Source organism: Taudactylus pleione, unplaced genomic scaffold (genome assembly GCF_031769625.1).
Source record: "Taudactylus pleione unplaced genomic scaffold, aTauple2 ptg000755l, whole genome shotgun sequence".
Lineage (NCBI taxonomy): Eukaryota > Metazoa > Chordata > Amphibia > Anura > Myobatrachidae > Taudactylus > Taudactylus pleione.
The window spans coordinates 1,821,175-1,842,522 of NW_028285157.1; positions in this window are offsets into that span (position 1 = coordinate 1,821,175).

The window sequence follows — 21,348 nt, forward strand, 5'->3', positions numbered from 1 at the left end:
TACAATCCGCATATTGAATGCAGATTGTAGTGTGATATTATCGACTGAATTCGCATTGCAATATCACAGGGATTTCCCACAAATCCCTTGCAGGGACAGAGCTTGCAATAAAGCTCTGTCCCTGTGAATCCCCTCCGCACACTAGTCACGTTATTTTCATAAACAATACCGTGACAAAGTGCCCACGCATGCGCCGACCGCTGCTATCCCCCCGGCGCTAAGCTCTGCCCCCTGGTGCTAAGCCATGCCCCCACAATCACGGACCCCCATCTCCCTTAATTACACTTACCTGCATGATCTGGGCCTCCAGTGATGTCCTCCATGCCTCCGATCAGGTGATCTCCCATACTGCATTGGGACCTGATGACCGGGCCGCAGTAGACTATGGGAGACCAGCTGACTGGAAGGGAGACATCACCGGAGGCCTGATCATCGGTCCCTGGAGTCAGGTAGGTAAAAAAAAATGTTCAATTTTTTTTTCTTTTTTTTACAGTAATCAGCTTGCGGTCTGTTTAGACCACACAGCTGATTACTGGGACCGACCCCCAGCTCTGCTCTCCTCGTTAGAACAGAGTAGGAGGCTGGTAACTGGGGGAGACCCTGGATAATGTCACCTCCAGGTGGCGTTATTATCACAGGGCTTTCCCCGATATTTTTTACAATTTATTTTTAGTAACTTTGGTCGGGTCACATTTCCCATTACAATTATGGGAAATGCGATCTGATTGCTAAAAATAAGTGATACTTAGGGGTTGGAGTAGAAAATTGTATTCTACTCCATTTGCCCTTTAGTAACTGTAGGTGATACTAAAATAATGTGAAAAGGGTGTGAAAACACCTTTTTTCACTTTATTTTAGTAAAAATAATGTTAATAAATAGACCCCTTAGTATTGAAAAATTTCGGCAGGAATTTTGATGGCCCACAGATACAGAAACTGGTGAAGGATCCAAATTTTACCACATCTATGACTCAAACCGAATCTGAAGCATGGCTTAGTTGTGTGTCTGTCATTCAAAATTTTTCAGGCAATCACAAGGCAGACAACTATCATGAATTAGTCCACAACATGCTAATATGTTTAGAGAAACTAGGTGCCAACATGAGTATTAAAGTACATTTTTTGAACAGCCATTTAGATAATTTCCCATCCAATCTAGGAGATTTAAGCAAAAAACAGGGTGAACAGTTCCACCAGGATATTTTGGTAATGAAAGAAAGATATAAAGGAAGGTGGGATCGTCACATGATGGCTGATTACTGCTGGAGTCTGCAGAGAGACTGCCCGCAACAAGAATACAAAAGAAAATCCTACAAAAAACATTTCTCATAGCTTCCTAACACTTATGTATGTAATTATCCTGTGTCTTTTTTAGCATTTTACGAATCAAATTTAATCAGAATAAAAAATATATCTTTTTAACTATTTTTAACATTGTTTAATTTAATTTTTCATAAATATTAAAGACATATGCATATCTCAAAAACTAGAGCCAATTGAAAAATAAGCATGGCATATTCATGATCAGGGGCACAAAATGGATCAAAATCGATTCTTAAATCCCTGGCAACAGATTGACTGTTCCCCAATGTAATATATAGGTAATATTTTTGTAAGTAAAAGCTTGTACAGTATATGGGGATGGAACATATTGGTGCTTATTTTTTAGTATCGGGGTATTTACCTATGGAGGTAACACAGAAGATTCAGTTCCTCTCTTAACCTTCGTAAAACCAGTAACAGCAATTTGTCAAGGGCGGAATATCTTAACTTGTCAGAGCTTGACCCCACTAGGTAGCATCATCTATAGGGTCCCTCTCCCAGGTATGGCCATGCCTCCTTACATTAGGCCATGCCCCACAAGAGTACCTGCACTGCTCTCTCTTTCCGGTGTGGTGTTATTCTTCATCTTGGCCAATGGCTGACAAAATATGTGATACATTGCTGCAGCATTAATGCCAGGACAGTGGCTCTGATTCAAGTCTGCCCCTGCAAAGAGTGAAAGTAAACTGATAACTTTTCACTTTATTGCCTGGTTTGAACCATCTTACTAACTTTGCATGTTCAACTTTAGGGCTGTGCATGTGCAGTTATAGGCTGCCAGAGGGGGATCCAAATGTAGCATATATATTAGAATGAGGTTGTGGTAATAGGCAAGTTACTGCAGTACATACAGTCCTTGCTTACTCTCCCGGAAGTTGCGGGTAGTCCCCTGGAGCCTTGGAAGAGTAGGCAGATCTCCAAAAACTTCCTAATGAAGTGTGCAGGATGGGGAGATTATACAGGCAATTTGCACGTCCATACCAATGGACATAGCTAAAATTATGTGAATTGCATAATTTATCCCTGCTCCCTCATCGCAAAATTTTGCAGTGACAGGGGCAAGGCCTGATGACATTGAGAGTCATCTGCATTTCCGAGCTTCTCCTGGAGAGGAGTTAATTAAAGTAAGCAAGTCTACTGCAGAATGGAGGGTCATTTGGTTAAATTAGAAAATATCTGCAGCATCTAGGCTAGTTCTAGGCTGTCTGATTCACAGACTTCCAAAGTGGCCTCACCTCCATGCCTGGCCAAGGCTGAGGAAGAGTCTTTGTCACCTGGTGGATCAACAGTCTGCTGACTAGCACTCTGTTAAGGTCCACCTTTGGATTTAGATAATAGGGGAAGTCGCAACAACTTGAGGATGTGGGGATTTCTGAAGAAATTCTGCAACAAAAATCTTCAATAAGATCCTGTCCAATGACACCCAGAAACACAGATTATGTTTGATAGAGCCCACCATGCACTCTACCCAAGCAATTTGCCCTTTGTGGCCCCTTGGGAGATCATCTGCCAACTACATTATATTCTTAGCAAAAGTACTTCAGGTTGACTCCAAGATCTTTCCTGCAGCAGAGACATCTTCTTAAACCCATTTTGTCTGAGCACCAGAAGAATTATATATTAAGTTTAGGTGGGGTTTTTAATTCAGCTTTAAAGTGAAAAAGGATGAAAACTCCATATGTTTAAATCATCATCTACCTCTACCTACCAGGACTTATGTTATGCCCTCAATGTCCAGACAGTGTCCCTCCTGTGCTGGCTGTGTTTTACTCCCATCTGGATACTGTAACATTGCCTCCCACTGAGAAAAGACATTTTGGCACAGAGATTGAAATTAGTCACCGAAGGTCAATGAGATTGAGGCTTGATGTGTTTCTCATGACCTTGCAATCTGGAAACCATTTTTTATTTCTAATATACTCCAAATTGCATTTTCCTTTGTTGTGGCTGTGCTGATACTTTCAAAGATAACCTAGCTTAGTTAACTACAAGGCCCATTTCGAGTTAGGGTTTTACTGTTAAAAGATTATATGGCATTACAAGATATTTCTTTATCCTTGTTATTTTCATGTTACTATGTTGTGCTAGTTGTGCTATCTGTTTTTGGTGGTTGTGTTTGAATTTGGGCTGGGTGGTGGGATGCATGGACCGGCCCACTGGCGGGTTTATGCTGCCACTATTGTTACTTTGGGCCTTGCTCTAATATGCCTGAGCCATTTGCTCAGAGTGGCTATTTTCTCGTTTAAATGTACTTGTTTAGAATAGTTTTACATATAGGGGTATATTCAATTGGGCACGAGGTTTAGCGAGGCTAAAACCTTGTGCCCCTCGCGGCCAATTTCGGAATCCTGCGGGTATGGCGCTCCCGATCTCCCAGCACTCATTCCGGGGGGGGGCTACACTAGCACTGCGGGGGCACACTTACACCAGGACACACACACACACAATCACACACACACTCATACACACTTACATACACCACACACACTAACATACTCACCACTGCTGTAGAAGAGCCGGCTTCCGACGCAGGATGAAGAAGACAGCGCTGCCGAAGGTGTTATTAAGGACTAATTAAGCTAATTGGATACTTCCAATTTCTTAATTAGTCCTTAGGGGGGGTGCCGCGGGGGTGTCAGAGCAAGTCCCGTTGATTTCTACTGAAATCATCGATTTCAGGAAAAATCACGCTTGCTCAGGAGGTGCACAAAAAAATACCTCCTGGCGCGTGTTTTAAAACAAAACACGCACCTAATAGAATAGCAAAAAGCCCGCACCTGCAGGAAAAACCTTGCAGGTGTGGGTTTTTTGCTTTTCACGCAGCCTATTGAATATGCCCCATAATCTTTGTTCTTATTTTTCTTTGGTTTGTTATCCCTTCCTTCCCTTCCCTCTTTTCCTTGACGACTCTGTTTTGGTCTTTATTTTTTACTGCTGATCTCTTCCCCTCGCTGTGGTTGCCTCATTGGATACCTCTCCTATTGATTTATGTCCTTTCCAGATGAGATTTTGAAAATTCTGCCTATTAATGCAAAGGGGTTGAACACTCATGAGAAGCGCATTTTTAGTTTACTACAAGCAGATATAGGTTTACTTCAAGATACACCCTTTCGCTCAGATTGCTGTCCTTTGTGCCCATAGATTTCCCATCTCTGAGTTGTCCACTAGTCAGCTCAGCAAGGGCTGAGGTCTTTGGTTAAATGTAAAATATTCTCTGAAGACTTTACTTCGGATTCCCTTTATGCCCCCAATGTAGGACAACACCTCTTATTTGCCAAGGTATTAGAAAATATTGCCACTTTGCAATCAAGTATTTTGATTTTGGGTGAAATCTTAAACTGGCCTTTGGACCCTGTCTTAGATATCTCCAAGGGCCATTTTCGTCCCTCAATTCGTATTCACTGTATGGTGCACCATGCATTTCTAGACCATTGACTGATTTACCCATGGTGTCTTGCACACTCAATGGATCACAACTTTACTTTCTTCTCCGTTTTCCATCAAATTTATAGTAGGTTTCATTATTTTTTGATCCCACATTGATTTATTTCTCTTGTTCAGGCCTCCTAAATAGACCCTGTAACTTGGTCGGATTACTTTCCAATGTCCATCTCGATTGCGGTCCCCTATTCCACTTCTCGCTGTTGATCCTGTTGTCTCAATGAGGTTATTCTCTAGTATCCCATTTGCAAGGCTAAATTTCTGGCCGTATAAGTCATAACTCTCTAAGACTTCTATCTGGGAGGCTCATTAATGTGTGCTGAGAGGCAAACTCATCCAATATGGATCTAAACATAAAAAACAAATGGCCTCCCAAGTGGTGGCTCTTTTGAATATCATTACATCCTATGAATTGCAGAATAAACTATCCCTTGCTAAGTCCTTGCTAATAGCTGAAACTATCAGAAGCCAGGTGTTTATCAAACTCCTTAACAACAGAGGTAAGCAAGCCTTCAGGAGATGCAGATACAAGCACTGTACTTTCAGGGGGGAAACAAACCTATGGGGAGATGTATTATAGCAACATGCATCGTGCTGCCATAACTCTTCCTGCTTTGCCTCTACCGAGGTGAAGCAGTAAGCAGTACCGACAAGATTTAAGAACATCTTGTCTGTAGGAGTGAGTGAGTGAAAAGTCCCCCCTCTGGCGATCCCCGCCAGAACTCACAGCACATTAGTCTAGTGTTGATGTGCTGTGTCTCACCTCCCAGCCGGCTCCACTGGGCATGTGCGAGGTTTTGCAAGCATCGAGAGATCTCAATTTCAGCCCAGAGCATTCAGCCGCCACAGCCAGGGACAGTACAAAAGTTGCAGCTATCAAAATCGATAGCTGTAGCTGTCGGACTGGTCAGTGCCACTGACCGTTCATACAATGGGCAGCACATTGGGATGCTATCTTGTAGATAGCAGCACCGATAATAACAGGGATGCATAGCCCCTGTCATGTACCACCCAACCCCACATTAATACATGGGGAGAAGTAGTGTCAGCGAGCATAACGTGCGATGATACCACTATACACCTATATTGACAGTTCATACATCTATGCAGACCCAAGTATAGAGGTGGGCTCCAACTGCCCGGCTTTTTACAATATTATTAAGTGACTCCTTTAGCCTGAATTGCTACGTGGTCGACCACGTTCTCTATCAAGCTGTGGATCCAAATCAAGGGATTTACACTTCATATTTCCACAGACATTTTGCCCTGGAATCTGGTCCTACCACATTCAATTCACTCTACAGAGGGACCCTAAGTTGCCCTGTCAGAAGAAACTCAAAACCTGCCTACTATTTCCTCATGAATCTCTCTTCCTACCTCTCTAATACATTTCCCCCAGCCATTTCAGAGGGTTCCTTTGCTCCCTGGAATAGAGATGATCTGCTGCAGTTTGATTTGGGGTGCACTGGACTCTTTTGCTATATTGCAGGAAAATCAGGATATGTCTGACTCTACCTTGCAAAAAAAACTGGCCGCCTTTGATCATGGTGCTGTAATAAAATCTACATTGGCCATTTGGTTTCCACATTCACCATTTGGTTTCCCAAGTATACCAATTGCTGGCCCTACACCCCAATCTAACCAATTGTACTATTGCATGGCAAAGAGATGGATGATTTCCAATGAAAAAAACTGTTCCAAATCACTCATGATAGCTCCCAAACTACGTTGGTTATTGAGACCAACTACAAATTCCTTTCCAGATTGTACAGCAGCCCTAATGTGTTATATGCAGGGCCCTAACCAGTGCTGCAGCACATAATGCAGAGCTCTGTGGGAGACACCATTGCTGCCCTTGCTTCTTGCTAGCATAGTACCTGGAATGGCACCCTACAGCCAGAATCACTGTTGTGGCACCACCGGAGTGCCTTTTAGATGCTCCTGGCAGACACTCTGCAGTCTGTGCAGCTGATAAGAATGTCCTCAGAAAGCACCAATCAGCACTGTACTGTTATGGTGCTGTTCCTGATCTCTGTTGGTGCTGTGGGGCTTACCCGGTAATTATTCCATATTTCATGGCCCTCCCACATCCATCACCACTTTTCTCCATTTCCAGAAAACTTTGTTGTTCATGTATTCCCATGGGCTATAAATTTTGTCTCTTCACCTCTAAGTCCATCCCTATCTCTAAATGCAAGAAATCACTGCTCAAACATCTGAACAACGCTACCAAGGCAGTGATTCTGATGCATTGAAATCGTCAATTCAGGAGTGGTTCCGCATATTGACTAGCATATGGATATAGAGACTATTACCATCTAAGCTCTTGACAGATAGTCAGAATTTATTTCCACATGGTTTTACTGGGTGAAATTTAAGGATTCTCAGGAATACACACCCCTATCCTTCCTTTCCCCTTTTTTCTTCTCCTATTTTGTCCTTTTAATCTGTGTATTGTTTTCCTTTTTCCTTTGCTTTATTATACTTTATTTCTTTGTCATCACATTGATCGTTGCTTCATATTGTGTTTTACTAGCTGTATTTGTGTAATTGTTTAAATTGTACCTATTCTTTATAGAGAGGAGCGGGTCTGGTTCTCAGAGAACTGGACCCACCCAAACATAGGGGATCTGAGTAGGTTCCGAGTCAGGCTCAGGGTTTCCTGCCTGACTGAATCCAAAATGAGGCAAAATGTCATCATCCCGCTGTCAAATTCTCACGGGTTTTGGATTTTATATAAGTCCCTCCCCACGGTGATTGATGCCATTTTGTTGCTGAGTCCCGGGCTGTCAGGCTGTGCTCTGTCCAGGAGACAGCTGTGTATCCAGGGGGCTGTTGTCAAATCCAGGGATGTTCTGTCACTGTGTTCTGTCCAATGGAATGTGTTGTCCAAAACAAGGGTGTGCTGTGCTTTGTCCAGGGGGCTGTGTTACCCATCCAGAGGTGTACCGTGCTCCATATAGTGTGTCCAGGGGGCTGTTGTCCAATCCAGGGGTGTGCTGGCATGCGCAGCTTGAAGACAGGCAGTGAAAACTGGCCAGTTACAGAAGAAAAGTTTATCACTTCCAAAAAGCTGTTTTGTAGAAACAGCAGTTTTTTGGAAAGATAGTTTAGTGCAGAAGGCATGATGAATGCCTCCTAAACTGTGTTTGAATTTGCAGCGAGTTCAAGCCATAATTATCATGTGATAATTATGTTTTGATTCAGAGGCCCTATAAATCCCTCTGCCCCCTTCCTGTTCAGAGCTTCTGTTTTGTGTACTGCCACATTAATAGTTCAGCCTCCCCTCCTCCCTTATAAATTTGTTCGCAATCTAAAACTTAAATTACATTTACTACGAATCAACCCTTCCTTTAGTTGCCTTCAACTACGTACATACTCCAACTCCCTTAGGCCTCTTGATTAATGAAAACATTTGTTTCCTGATGTGCCATGTTGAACTGCCACAGCCGCTGAAGTCTTCAACATGCAATTGCTGAATGCCAAAAATGTCCAGAAATTTGTATAGCCACAGAGAGCATCCCCTGTATGAACCAGCAAGTTGATGGGTGGGCAAAATATGGTAGATTTTAAAATGTACCCAGTTTTTTCCATTGCCCTCTCCCCCTCCTCCAACCTGAATTGGTTGCTCCAGGACCCTGGTGAATTGACAGTCTGTTATAAATAACAGTTCAGTTTAATAAACGCCTGCCTACTTTGTATGTAGGTGACTCTAAGCAGAATAACCGGATAATGTAGATGGTGAGAGTCATGTGAGAGACCAGAAGAATGAGCAGCATCACAGAGAAACTTCCTGCCAGGATGTGTGCAATACAGTGCAAATACATTTAATCCAAATATTAGTTGTGTATATTGGTCACATACATACATATTTACATGGTACATACCATGCGTAAGGTAGGCTGAGGTAACCTGAGGCATGCCACCCGTTGTTGACAAACAACTTCCAGCAGGCCTGGCAACAGCATGGATGCTGGGAGTTGTAGTTCAGCTGTAGAGCTACAGGCTGCTTTCCTCTGATGTAAACAGCAAGTCTTGATCCCATTATCCCTAACAACCTCCCTGAGCACGAAGTAAAGGTCTGTTTACAGTGTGTACTATTTAGCAGCACCTCCACAAGCAAGGCCACCGCATTTCTATTAGATGTATAAAAATCTTCTCCAGATCAAAGATGTCTTTCAGGAACTGAAGAACTTGATCCTATATTGATCCTCCCTCATAAATTTTCTTCAGAATCAAAACATTAAAATAAATAAATGTACAAACTAATCAATCCTTCTGTCCATTCCCTGTCTTCAGTGCCTGATTCAGCAAGGAACGCAAGTGTGTGAATATATGCTAATCAGTACATATGCACAGCAACCACAACATAGGATGCAGATGCCCAGTACTACACAATGCTGCCCACTTCCCTTTACTCAAAGCCTGAGTAGTCTGCAAGAAAGCAGAAACATTGGTAACATTGAGAACCATTTGCATAGAGTTTGACCTGATCTCATGCAGGATTTTGGCCACTTTCTGCAAGCATCGAGTTGTCTGTCTGTGTGTGCCACCACACTGCCTTAATTATGCACGCCCCTATAACAGCATCCCAACGCACAGGCACGCCTGCGTTCTCTCTACCACCTCCCGTCAGAACTCACAAATGGCACTTCCTGTCAAACAATATCGGAATGGTCTGTATATACACTGCATATACTATGCTTACCCTTACCTGATCGCACAGACTAGTACATGCATGCACAGTGCGATGCATGCACATGCTCAGTGCGAAAACATTGGCCAAGAGCCAGCGTTCTCTCATTTGCGTTCCTTGCTGAACCATGCCCTCAGTCCATAAACACCAGGGGTGTATCTAGGGATCCGAGCGCCCCTGCCAAGGTAATGGACTGGCGCCCCCATCATTTCTGGAAGTGCCCCCAGTAGTAGTCCACCCTATGCAGTGCCCCCAGTAGTAGTCCCCTCTATGCAGTGCCCCCAGTAGTAGTCCACCTATGCAGTGCCCCCAGCAGTAGTCATCCTATACAGTGCTCCCAGTAGTAGTCCACCCTATACAGTGCCCCCAGTAGTAGTCCCCCCAATACTGTGCCCCCAGTAGCGGCCATCCCCCCCATAAAGTGCCCCCAGTAGTGGCCCCCACAATACAGTGCCCCCAGTAGCGGCCATCCCCCCCAACGTGCCCCCAGTAGCAGCCCCCACAATACAGTGCCCCCAGTAGCGGCCATCCCCCCCAACATGCTCCCAGCAGTGGCCCCCACAATACAGTGCCCCCAGTAGCATCCATCCCCCTATAACGTGACCCCAGTAGTGGCCACTCCCTATACAGTGCCCCCAAGTAGCCACCCTCTGCCCCCCTGTGCTGTGCTAGAAAAAAAAAACACAGAAAAAATAAGCAACTTACCTGATCCCTGCTGCTGCCGATAACCGCCGCTGTCCACTCCTCTAGGCCCGCTGTCGCTCTGCACTATGGGATGGTAGAGACGTCTCTCCCATCACCCGCTGCGGAGGGAGCTGGAAGACGGAGTTCATGAGTGAGCTCCAGCCGGCTCTCTCCATGGACAACGCAGCAGCTAGTGAGAGTCTGCCTGACTCTCATTGGCTGGCTGCTCTAACAAACAGACAGCCGCCACTGGCGGCTGTGTGTTTGTAACTGTGTAGGACAGACCGCTCTCACTGCGGTCTGCCTTACACTTGGGGCCCGGGGGACTAGTTCCAGCCCCTGGGGTAGTCCACCCATTGGCTGCTGGTGGCACTACCGGCTGGCGCCCCCCCCCCTTTGGCCGGCACCCCTGGCGAGTGCCATCCTTGCTAATGGGTAGATACGCCCCTGCCTCTGACTTAGTTCTTGATTAATGAAAACATTTTTGGTTTTTAAACTTCCTTTGGGGTCGTATAGTGTATTAAACTGCCATCCTGTCTACCACTGCAGTGCCACTCTGTGCCATGTTGGAAGCTGAACTGCCACATGTTTATGCAGTTCACTGCTGTCGCTTAGCTTAGTCAGTCAGCTAGCTCTATCTAACCTTTTAGCCTAAACTGAATTAAATCAATATTGTGAGTTGTGAGGTAGTCAAAATTGTCTGGAAATGACTGGAAATATATGTTATTGAGGATAATAATACTGTAGGAACAAAGCAGACCCACATTATGTGATTTCAGCTGTTTTTATGATTATTTAGAAAAAAATACAGATCCAAAACCAAAACACGCAAGGGCGGTATTGGCAAAACCAAATCCAGTTCTAAAACACGAAGGAGATACAGATCCAAAACCAAAACCAAAACATGTGGAGTCATCATCACAGAATAATTGATTATTATCTATTATTAATAGATGAATATTACAGGGCAACTTGGTGTTTGAGGTTATAGAAGGACGTTGTTTGTTCTTCCTTCTTGTTTGTTCTCTCTATCCTCTCCTGTGGGGCTTGGTTAAACATAATGAAGTGGCATATGCTCAGTATACTCTATACTCAGGGTCAGACTGGGACTGTAGAACAGACTCTGCATTCCTCTGTTTGCACAGAAAAGGGGCATGACAACACCTCATGTGGGCATTCCACATGTCAAATAGGCAGCAGACTCGTGCACAATCTATATTGTGCATGAAACAGCGTGAGACGGGCCTGCTCGGACACTGCACACTGGCCCCTTCCCCTCATAAGATGCCCCTGAGCTAAAGTGAGACTGATTTTGCTCTACTGAACACACCTGGTTGATACTGCTGATTAAAGGTTTCCTTACTGGTCCTGCTGATTCATGGATTTCAATATTTACTAACACATTAATTAAGTAATACTTGCCAACTTTGATTATTTCCTCTCTAGGTGATGGGGGCAGGGCAGTCTATCAACATGTTTAGGCCCACTTCCCCATGGGGAAAATGTGCAAATCACGCTTCTAAGAAAGGTGACACACAAGAAATGATCCACTTGTCATATAAATGTATCATATTGGTTCTGCCCCTCCCCACAAGCCAAGTCCCGACATTATTCTCCCCACTTCACTAGGAAATAGCCGTGATGCTGGAGAAACACCCACTCTTCTGGGTATTTGGGGAAGGCCCCAAATATTCAGGTTCTGGGAGAATAGGTAACAATGTAATTAAAATAATTTTGCCTTTAGAGCACTCCCAATTTCTCAATTAGGGGGGCAGATGTACTGGAAAGTGATAAATTGTAGAGCGATAAACTACCAACCAATCAACTCCTAACTTTCATTTTTTCAAACTCAGTCTGTAACATGACAGGAGTTGAGTGGCTGGTATTTTATCACTCTCCAGACCTTAGTGTCTCACTCTTAACTTCTGCTCAACTGTAAATTTGAAAGGTCTATATTAGTTTTTGCATCACTCCGGTACTTTCCCTAACATACACGTGTTCTACATTCATACTGTACTTTGCTTTTTTTTTCCCTGATCTGGATCTTGATCTCAGAAACATCTTTTGTTCTTATCTTTCTTATTACTTGAACTCTGAACTGTACTTACTCTCATATTCCTCCTGAATCTAGAGTTGCACACTCTTATCTAATTGAGGGGTTGGTTATATCCCCATATATATTTTTATTATGTTGCGGCTAAAAAGTTAGTTTTGTTACATCAGATCACACCAATATATTTCTGGATTATCTAAATATTATTTTCATGCAGATTTTTATTTGAAAATTACTCTATACTATGAAGGTGTAGACTAGTATTCCACATTAGATCTGCCAGTTTCTGTCTCAACTTCATCAGCTTCCCTTGAATTATAGCTTAATTATAGTTCTAAGTAATGTTTATGACCATAGAATATCAACTTTTAAAGCATTTACACATTTTTCATAGTCTTTCTCTGCTTTGTAATAGATATTTACAATTACTTTCAAGTACTCTGACAGCTTAGAGTAGTCTATGTTATTGACAGTAGGCACAACATCCTGAGAGGTCAGATGGGTCAAAGTATTTATACGGAATTATTTTCTATTGGCTCAATTTAAAGTATAATGTGTCAACCACACACCTTAGAAAAAATATATATTAATGAATCAAATGGAAGGGTGTCCAAACTTTTGCATTTGCATTTCACTGGGAGGTAGAGGCATACTTGACGACTTTCTTATTTTCCTCTCTGGGAGAAGCCCACAGAGGAGACAGAGGTGGGTGGCGATTGGCGCAAGGCTGGATTATCAGGGTCCTGGTGCCCTGGCCCATCATAGTAAAATGCTGCAAATCCCACATATTTACATTAGGATCGGGGCCAAATGACGCACTTCTCGTGTCATTAGGCTACGCCCTATACTATTACGGTAGCGACATGAAACAGTCTCTAGCAGGTTCTGGGAAAGTAGGCAAAGATGGGTAGAGGTCATCATCAAACATTTTGCATATAAAACACAGAAACACTAAATTATATATAGACATTGTACAGATGTACATATATAAGAAATTAGTATTAGAGATGTGCGCTGACCCTTGTGTTTTGGATCTGTATCTCCCCTGGTTTTGGTTCTGGATTGTTTTTGCAAAAACCTCACCTCCGTGTTTTGTTTTTCGATTTTGTTTTTTTCCTTAAAAAATAAAAAACAGCTAAAATCACATAAAATGGGCCTGTTTTTGTTCCTACAGTATTATTAACCTCAATAGCATTTATTTCCACTCGTTACCAGTCAATTTTGACCACCCCACAGCTCACTATATTGTTTTCATCAGGTTTAAGCCCAAAATTTGCCCCAAGCTAGCTGGATGACTAAGCTAAGTGGCAGCAGTGGGCAGCACAAACGCGTGGCAGTTCAACTTCCAACATGGTACATCAGGAAACACTTTTATTATTCAAGAGATGCCTAAGGGAGTTGGAGTATGTATGTAGTTGAATGCAGGGCAGAAACCGGAAGGGTTGATTGGTAGTAAATTTTATTTAATTTCTTGATTCTGAAGAAAATTTATGAGGGAGATGGGGAGGGGAAGAGGCATTTACAAAAAAAAATGTATACATTCACATCAGTCCTTGCCACAGAATAATCCTTGAGCATGGTTGCTGCTGCTGGGAGTGGATTTTCTCATCCCAGAAAGGGACCAGGTAGACTTCTAGAAATGCTTTCCACATGAAAAAGCAATTCCCAACCTGTACAGGGACATTAAAAAAAACATAGTTAGTTAGTGGCCTCAAGTGTAAGATCTAAGATTTAAGGCAGGGATAGCCAACCCTGGTCCTCAAGAGCTACCAACAGTGCATGTTTTTCACAGAATCACAAGTGTAATAATTAACTCCACCTGTGGATCTTTCTAAATGTGTTTGATCAAACAAAGTATGTGGATTTTACAAGAAACGAGAAAACTTATAAACTTAATCATTTCATGACATGTAACACAACCAATGTTGTGTATCTTATTGAATGTAGCTGTGGACTTATATATATAGGGAGAACCAGCAGAGCACTCAAAACAAGGTTAAGCGAACATCTTCGAAACATAAAAAAGGGTGTATTGACACACTCTCTATCAAACCATTTTAAACAAGTACACAATTGCTCTACTAAAGAAATAAAATTATTTATGGCCATTGACAATATCAAGAATTCATGGAAAGATAGAAAATGAAGAGAAACATCTGGCTAAAAGTGAAATGAATTGGATATTTAAATTAAAAACCCTTGTACCTAGGGGATTTAGGCCCTCATTCAGAGCCACTCGCTAGCGGCAGTACGCTCGTTCCGAGCGATGTTCGCACATCTGCGCATGCGTACGGATCGTTATACGCATGCGCGAACCAGTCAGTGCGGCCGAAATTCATGTGCTCGCAATATAGCGAATGCCTGCTATTTTGAGTGACAGAATGAGGCGTATGTGGGTGGTAACAGGGGAAGGTGCTTGAAAACGGGGAGTGGAGATCAGAACGCAGGCGTGCTTAAAGGTCAAAACGGGCGTTTTATGGGTGTGCATAATTAATACAGCAGCGTCATTGACCACGTCACTGGGTTATTTTATAGCCAGAACTGCTCGCAAGATTGTGGTAGCAAAAACCAACCACAAGAATAGCGAGCAGTTCATACGCTGGTCGATGTACTTGATTAATCTAATAAATAGCGGACATGACGTATGGTGCGAGCGGCCAGGGGGCGTTTTTAACAAATAAACGAGCGTATGTTTTGCTCGCTCGTTCAGACTTAGAGGTGTGAACAGACTGCAATTTGCGAACGGATCATTTGAATAGCCACCCCTTGTTTTTGAACGAACGACCGCAAATAGCGAACGGCTCTGAATCAGGCCCTTAATTCAGATTTCGAATTAAAATTGTTTTTATAATACTTTTAAGAATTTTTAATCTATTATACATATTGTATCCGTTTTATTATGCATATAAATTTTATCTTCGTTTAGATCTTCACATCAGCCACTTGGGGTCTGTGCACCAGCCACTTTACACTTTCAGCACTAGTCACTTTATAGTTTTTATCTATTTATATTGAATTGTTCCATGATTATATCATTATTAATTTTTATTATTGGCTTTTACAAGGTTACAGAGATCCAAAATTTCCAATTATTAGGAGGAATTATGAATAAAACAAACCATTCAGTCTGAATTTAGATGCATTCCAAGACCTCAACAAAATGGCCACCAAATCCGGAAGCACCCTTTCAACAGAATATTTTGGTCTGAATAAATACGCTCCTGGAGACTCCAAGAAAATGGGCGACAAAACCGGAAGTATCCTCCCAGGAAAACGGAGGTTCTTGGTGACACTTATGTAGATACACCGCAGTATACAGCGATATAGCGCAGCCATGCGGGAATCTAACCAACACATAGGGATTAAAATGATTGCGACAAACAATCCATAAAGACATATCGCGAACCGGAAGTTACGGAGTGACGCACTTCCGGTTTACACACGCAAGGTTTTAAACTATCCCTGTATAGAGGCAGTTTTACATAGTATGACTATACAATGTTGTGAGACCATAGGGAATCAGAATATCCTCCCTTAGGGTGTTCTAAAAAGTAGTTATGAATAAATGAGAGGAATTACCCTCTGACCCGGAAGGAGTCTGACTGTTTGGTATATAAGGCAGACTGTGGGTATCCTTGTCACACAGCCTTGAGGAAGAGAGATTGTCTCTCGAAACGCGTTGGAAACTGGTGACAGGACCACCTGATTTGTGAGACTCACATTATAAGAAGCCCCCTGACGAGGAGTGGATAAGAGGTTATCCGGAAAACCTCCATCTTTATTTCTACGAGCCCTCAGAAATGGGACTTCTGGTAATTTCATATTGAATATCATTTAAGGATTCCATATATATACCATATTTCAATATTTGTGGCATATTATTATTGAAGGTTACATCAAGCGTGTCCTTCACAACATATTATCTATTTTGCATTTTTCATTTTTCATTTTTTTTTTTTTTTTTTTTTTTTTTTTTATTTCTTCTTATTGCTCTTCATTGTGAATAAAATTTGTCTGTACTATATTACACATTATGTGTACACATTTCTGATGTTTTTCATGTCCACGGAGAAATGACCTATTGACATCTAGCTACAAGAATCAATACATTTGGGAAGTATTTTCCATATATTTTTTATCATAACACCGTGCGCACGTATAGTCGTCACAACCCATTTATTACTTACCATTATTCAGTATCTCAGGGTGGTACTGCGGTGACTTCTTGTTTGCAGCAATTAAGTGTTCGGCGCCTTATTGATTATTCTAATTTATTTTATTGCATATATCTTGTCAGTGATGAGACTACTTCCCAAAAATGTGGAAAAGATTATGGGGGTCATTCAGACCCACTCGCGAGTGGCAGTACGCTCGCAAGTGGGTCGATGGTCCCCACTGCGCATGCGCATGACGGAGGGAGCTTCGTCGTGCGCATGTGCGAGACCCAGCGAGCGAAGGACTTTCCATCGCTCTGGGTCTGTAGACTGCATGCAGCACTAAGAAGGCTGTCAGTGAAGGGCTGTGGGGTGCAAGCACCACTGTTGCACTACTGTTGTTTGTGTCCAGGCATTGGCACTGTGTTAAAAAAATAACATTCAGTAGATGCTGTGTCACCATTAATATCAGTCGATATGGATCATGATCAGTCACTAAAAGAGCAGGAGCAGCAACCAAGTACTAGTGCTGAAGTTGCTGACAGTCATGATGATACTAGTACTTCAACATCTACAAAAACCAGTGCTCAAGAGAATAGAGGGTTTAAGACAGGGCACCTGAAATCGAAAATATATTTTACAATGTTAAAGAAAAAAACATTACCTTAAATAAAGGGAAAGTTGCCAACATGCCATAAACCATACATCTCAGGCCTTAGCCTCTATTTGGGTGGTGGTTCTAGAACTTCTGTCAGTCAGGCATCTTCTTCTGTAACCTCACATGATGATGCAACACCTTCTCACTCAGAGGTGTCAAATGTAAAACAGGCAAATCAGTGCAGAAAAAAAATACTTTTGTGTGTTTTAAACGTTACAAATATTAGAATAGAGTCTATGGGCATCCACGAGTGCTATGTGTGAGGCTGACATTACTGATACTGTACTCGTAGAAAAGCCTCTTTCCACCATTTCTACACCCTCTGCAAATGTGGGGATGAGCAGTAAAGATGGTGACATTAGAAATTGAGGATGCTAGAGTAGAAGTGCATGCTAATGAGGATGTTGATGATGATGATGAGGATGTTGTTTGTGTAAATCAGCCACCAGTTCTTGCTCATGATAAAAATAAATCCATTGTAATGCCTGGGTTTAAGACCAGAAAAGTCACCTCTTGGATGTGATTATTGTTAGCCAAATTCTGACAACATTTGTGAAGGTACTTGTATCATTTGTGAGGCCAAAGTTAGTAGAGGTTGGGATGCTAACCTTCTAGGCACCTCCTCCCTGTTATATCATTTGCAGCGAGTTCATGCAACTTATTTAACAAAATTATAATAATTTGTACAAATAATAATGAGCAGTTCAGCATCAGCTTCCAGGAGTTTGGACCAGCACATGTAATCTCCACAGCCAACACCCTCATCATCAACCTCTTTTCTAATGATTACAGTTAGTCCTTCCAAAAATGTTTTGTGGGGGACCAAACAAACCAAAGACTTAAGCCACATAAATTGCAGTTTCTGTTGCTGAAGTGCTTGGTTTGTTAAATGATGCATGTCTTTTTTAATATCCAATATAAAGGTGGGTGGGAGGGCCCAAGGACAATTCCATCTTGCGCCATTTTTCTTTTCATAATGGGCTGTATGTTAAGGGGGCAGTGTGGATGGTCTTTTTTGCATAGACAAACATTTTTATTGGTCATTGCTCCAATACATTACTACACACTTTTTAAAAGAATACTAATATTAAACAATATTAACAGTCAAGGATTCTTGAAAAGGGTTAGAGAACATGTCATATTAGGAGACTGACCTGCTAGCTATACTACCAGCCCTCCTCCCTCTTAAATTTACTTTGTCATTCAAAAATTACATTAAATTAACTAACTAATCAATCCTCTTATAATCAACCTCTTCCTTCACCTGCTTTCCAACACATACATATTCCACCTCTATTTCCCTGTACTGCCCTCAGGCCCCTGATCTAGTTCTTTATTAATGAAAATATTCTTGGTTTCTATGGGGTCATATAGTTTATTAAATTCCATCCTGTCTGCCACTGTTGAGTGGCAATGATTAAACTGCTATGTGTTTTTCCCGCTGCTCTGTTGCTTAGTTTAGCCAGCCAGCCTTTGGACATATTGGTGAACAATTTTGTGAACTGTGAGGTGGTCAAAATTGACTGGAAATGACTGGAAATTAATGTTATTGAGGTTAATAATACTGTTAGAACAAAGCAGACTGTCACAGTTTGATTATTTTTTAGATCCGGCTCTGGACCCTTGGATCTGATCGACATACATAGAAAACAAGGTGGCTTGATACAACTTTGACTCATGGATATAAACAGGAGTTATGAACATTAGTGTCAGTGTAGGAACCACAGACTTGTGATATTATTAGTATTATTATTACCAGTTATTTATATAGCGCACACATATTCCGCAGCTCTTTACAGAAAATATCTTACCATTCATATCAGTCCCTGCCCCAGTAGAGCTTACAATCTACATTCCCTATCACATGCTCACACACATACACACACTAGGGTCAATTTTGTGGGGAGCCAATTAACCTACCAGTATATTTTTGGTTTGTGGGAGGAAACCGGAGTACCCGGAGGAAACCCACGCAAGCACAGGGAGAATATACAAACTCCACATAGTTAGGGCCGTAGTGGGAAATGCAAGGATATTTGACTGGAACCAAGGTGAACAGCCAAGGCCTACTGGGCAACACCTCATCTAGTGAACTGTGAAGGCCAGCAAGACCAGGCATATACACCAGTGATGCAATGCATATTGGTAGCTGCTCAATCACCTTAGTAATATCTCTCAGGTGCATGAATGGGAGGGGTTAGTCTAAACAAGAAACAGCAAAGGGTATCCCACATCATTTGGAATGATATCAGCAATAAGATTTGAAAAACTATATGGTGGTAGATAATTCAGAGATCTCCATTGCATATATTTGCAAAAATATGGCTAAGCCTCCAGGCCACGTTATGGCTTCTCTGATTACTGGAGGTTCCTACTACTAAGTCATAGTCTGAGGTGCGGAACCCCAAAAAGCCAGCAAAATATGTAATTAAAATGCAAGATAAAGTAGTATTAGTAGAAAAGTAAGTGTTAAGAAAGTGTTAAATAGAGTGATCTAGTGTGCCACTCCAGTGACAAGGGTGACCCCAGAACTCAGAATAGCATAGAATTGGTAGATCGAAACTCAGAACTCAAGCCAGGAATCAGAGTCTTATGTATTCAGAATACAACTTGAGGAAGTTGCGAACCTGGTACTGCTCTGATGCAAGACCTGGAACCAGTGAGGAACTTAGAACTGAGAGTCAGGATAGGTAATACAACTACTGAACACCTCAGTATACAGACTGTATACTGCCTGAGCCCTGGAACCAGCACCCTTCTCTGAACCACCCCAAGACAAATGCAGGGAAGCTAATACAGATCAGCACAATAGTATAACTTTATTACCTGGACAACCACTTAGCATAGAGTATAACAGCATAAGCAACTGAGCACACTGGCTCAGTACTGACAGATGATGATACACAGGCAAATGGAATTGATATGCTTGCAAGCTTAGATAAGATGGTAGTGCAGACTTGTATGCAGTATAGGTGTTAGAGTCTGTGTTTGTTGTAGACCCGGGAAGGAAACAGGAGTAAACACCTGAACAGGTTTAAACTGAAAAGTAAGCAGTTTAAAGTGGTTTTTGGTAGAAATGAACAAAAATATAACTAAAGTCCAGTAATAACAAACTAATAACTGTAGCAGGAGGAAAACTGTAGTTAGTGGGAATAAATAAATGTCCAGCACGGTGACAGAGATGAATAAGGTGAATCCGGATAGGCTGTAAAGGTGAAATGGAAATCCAGGTATGCAGAGTAATGGCTTGAGAGGGATATCCAGAAATGCTGTGATGATGGCTGTACAGGAATGGGTCAACTGAGGAGACAGGTTCAGGCAGGAGTGGGTCTGGTGGAAGGTGAAGGGTGATATCTAGCAGAGTGCAAGGCAAGGCAGAGCAGTGCAGGCTGCAGGGAGCCGAAGGCAGACAAGGAGCTAGGGCAAGCACCGGAACACAGTACTCAGGTACAGGAGCGCAGGAACTGTCTCTCACAGCTGCCACTGTGAAACACGTTGCACTGGCAACTGCAGGGTGCTCAAAACACCCTTAAGTACCCAGCAACAGAACATGATACGCCAGAGAGAGCAGGTGACCCACAGACGATTGGCCTGCTATGCCCAGATAGCCATGACGCGGAGACGACACTAGTCTTACCCCTGTCAGGATGGCCCAATGCTGGCAGACCTCTGCATACACACAATGCCAATCTCCATAGGCCAGCTATAATGCTAGAAGGACTGTGCCACACTGCATGCCTCCATGCCACAAAACCTGGGTCGTGACAGTACCCCCCTCCTTACGGATGGCCTCAGGACACTTTCTAGGCTTTTCAGGATGATCCAAGTGGAATTTTCTGATGAGTTTAGGAGCATGGACATCCTCAGCTCTAATTCAACAACATTCTTCTGGACCATAGCATCTCCAGTCAAGCAGGTATTGCAAATGACCATGGCGGATACAAGAATCCAGAATCTGAGACACCACAAATTCCACTCCCTTTTCAGTTTGGACCTTGGGGGGAACAGGGAGAATACTGAGGAATTTATTGAGAAGTAGTGGCTTGAGCAAAGATATATAAAAGGAATTGGGAATCTTTAAGTAAGACGGGAGCTAAAGATGATAAGAGACTGGATTGATTATCTCTGTAATGGAGTATGGTCCAATAAACCGGGGAGCGAGCTTAATAGACGGTACTTTGAGGTGAAGATTGCAGGTAGAAAGCCATACTTGATCCCCGACCCGCATCTGAGGAACTTTTCTTTGCTTCCTATCTGCCTGATCTTTGTACCACAGGGAGGTTTTAACAAGATCTTTTCTTCGCTTCCTATCTGCCTGATCTTTGTACCGCAGGGAGGT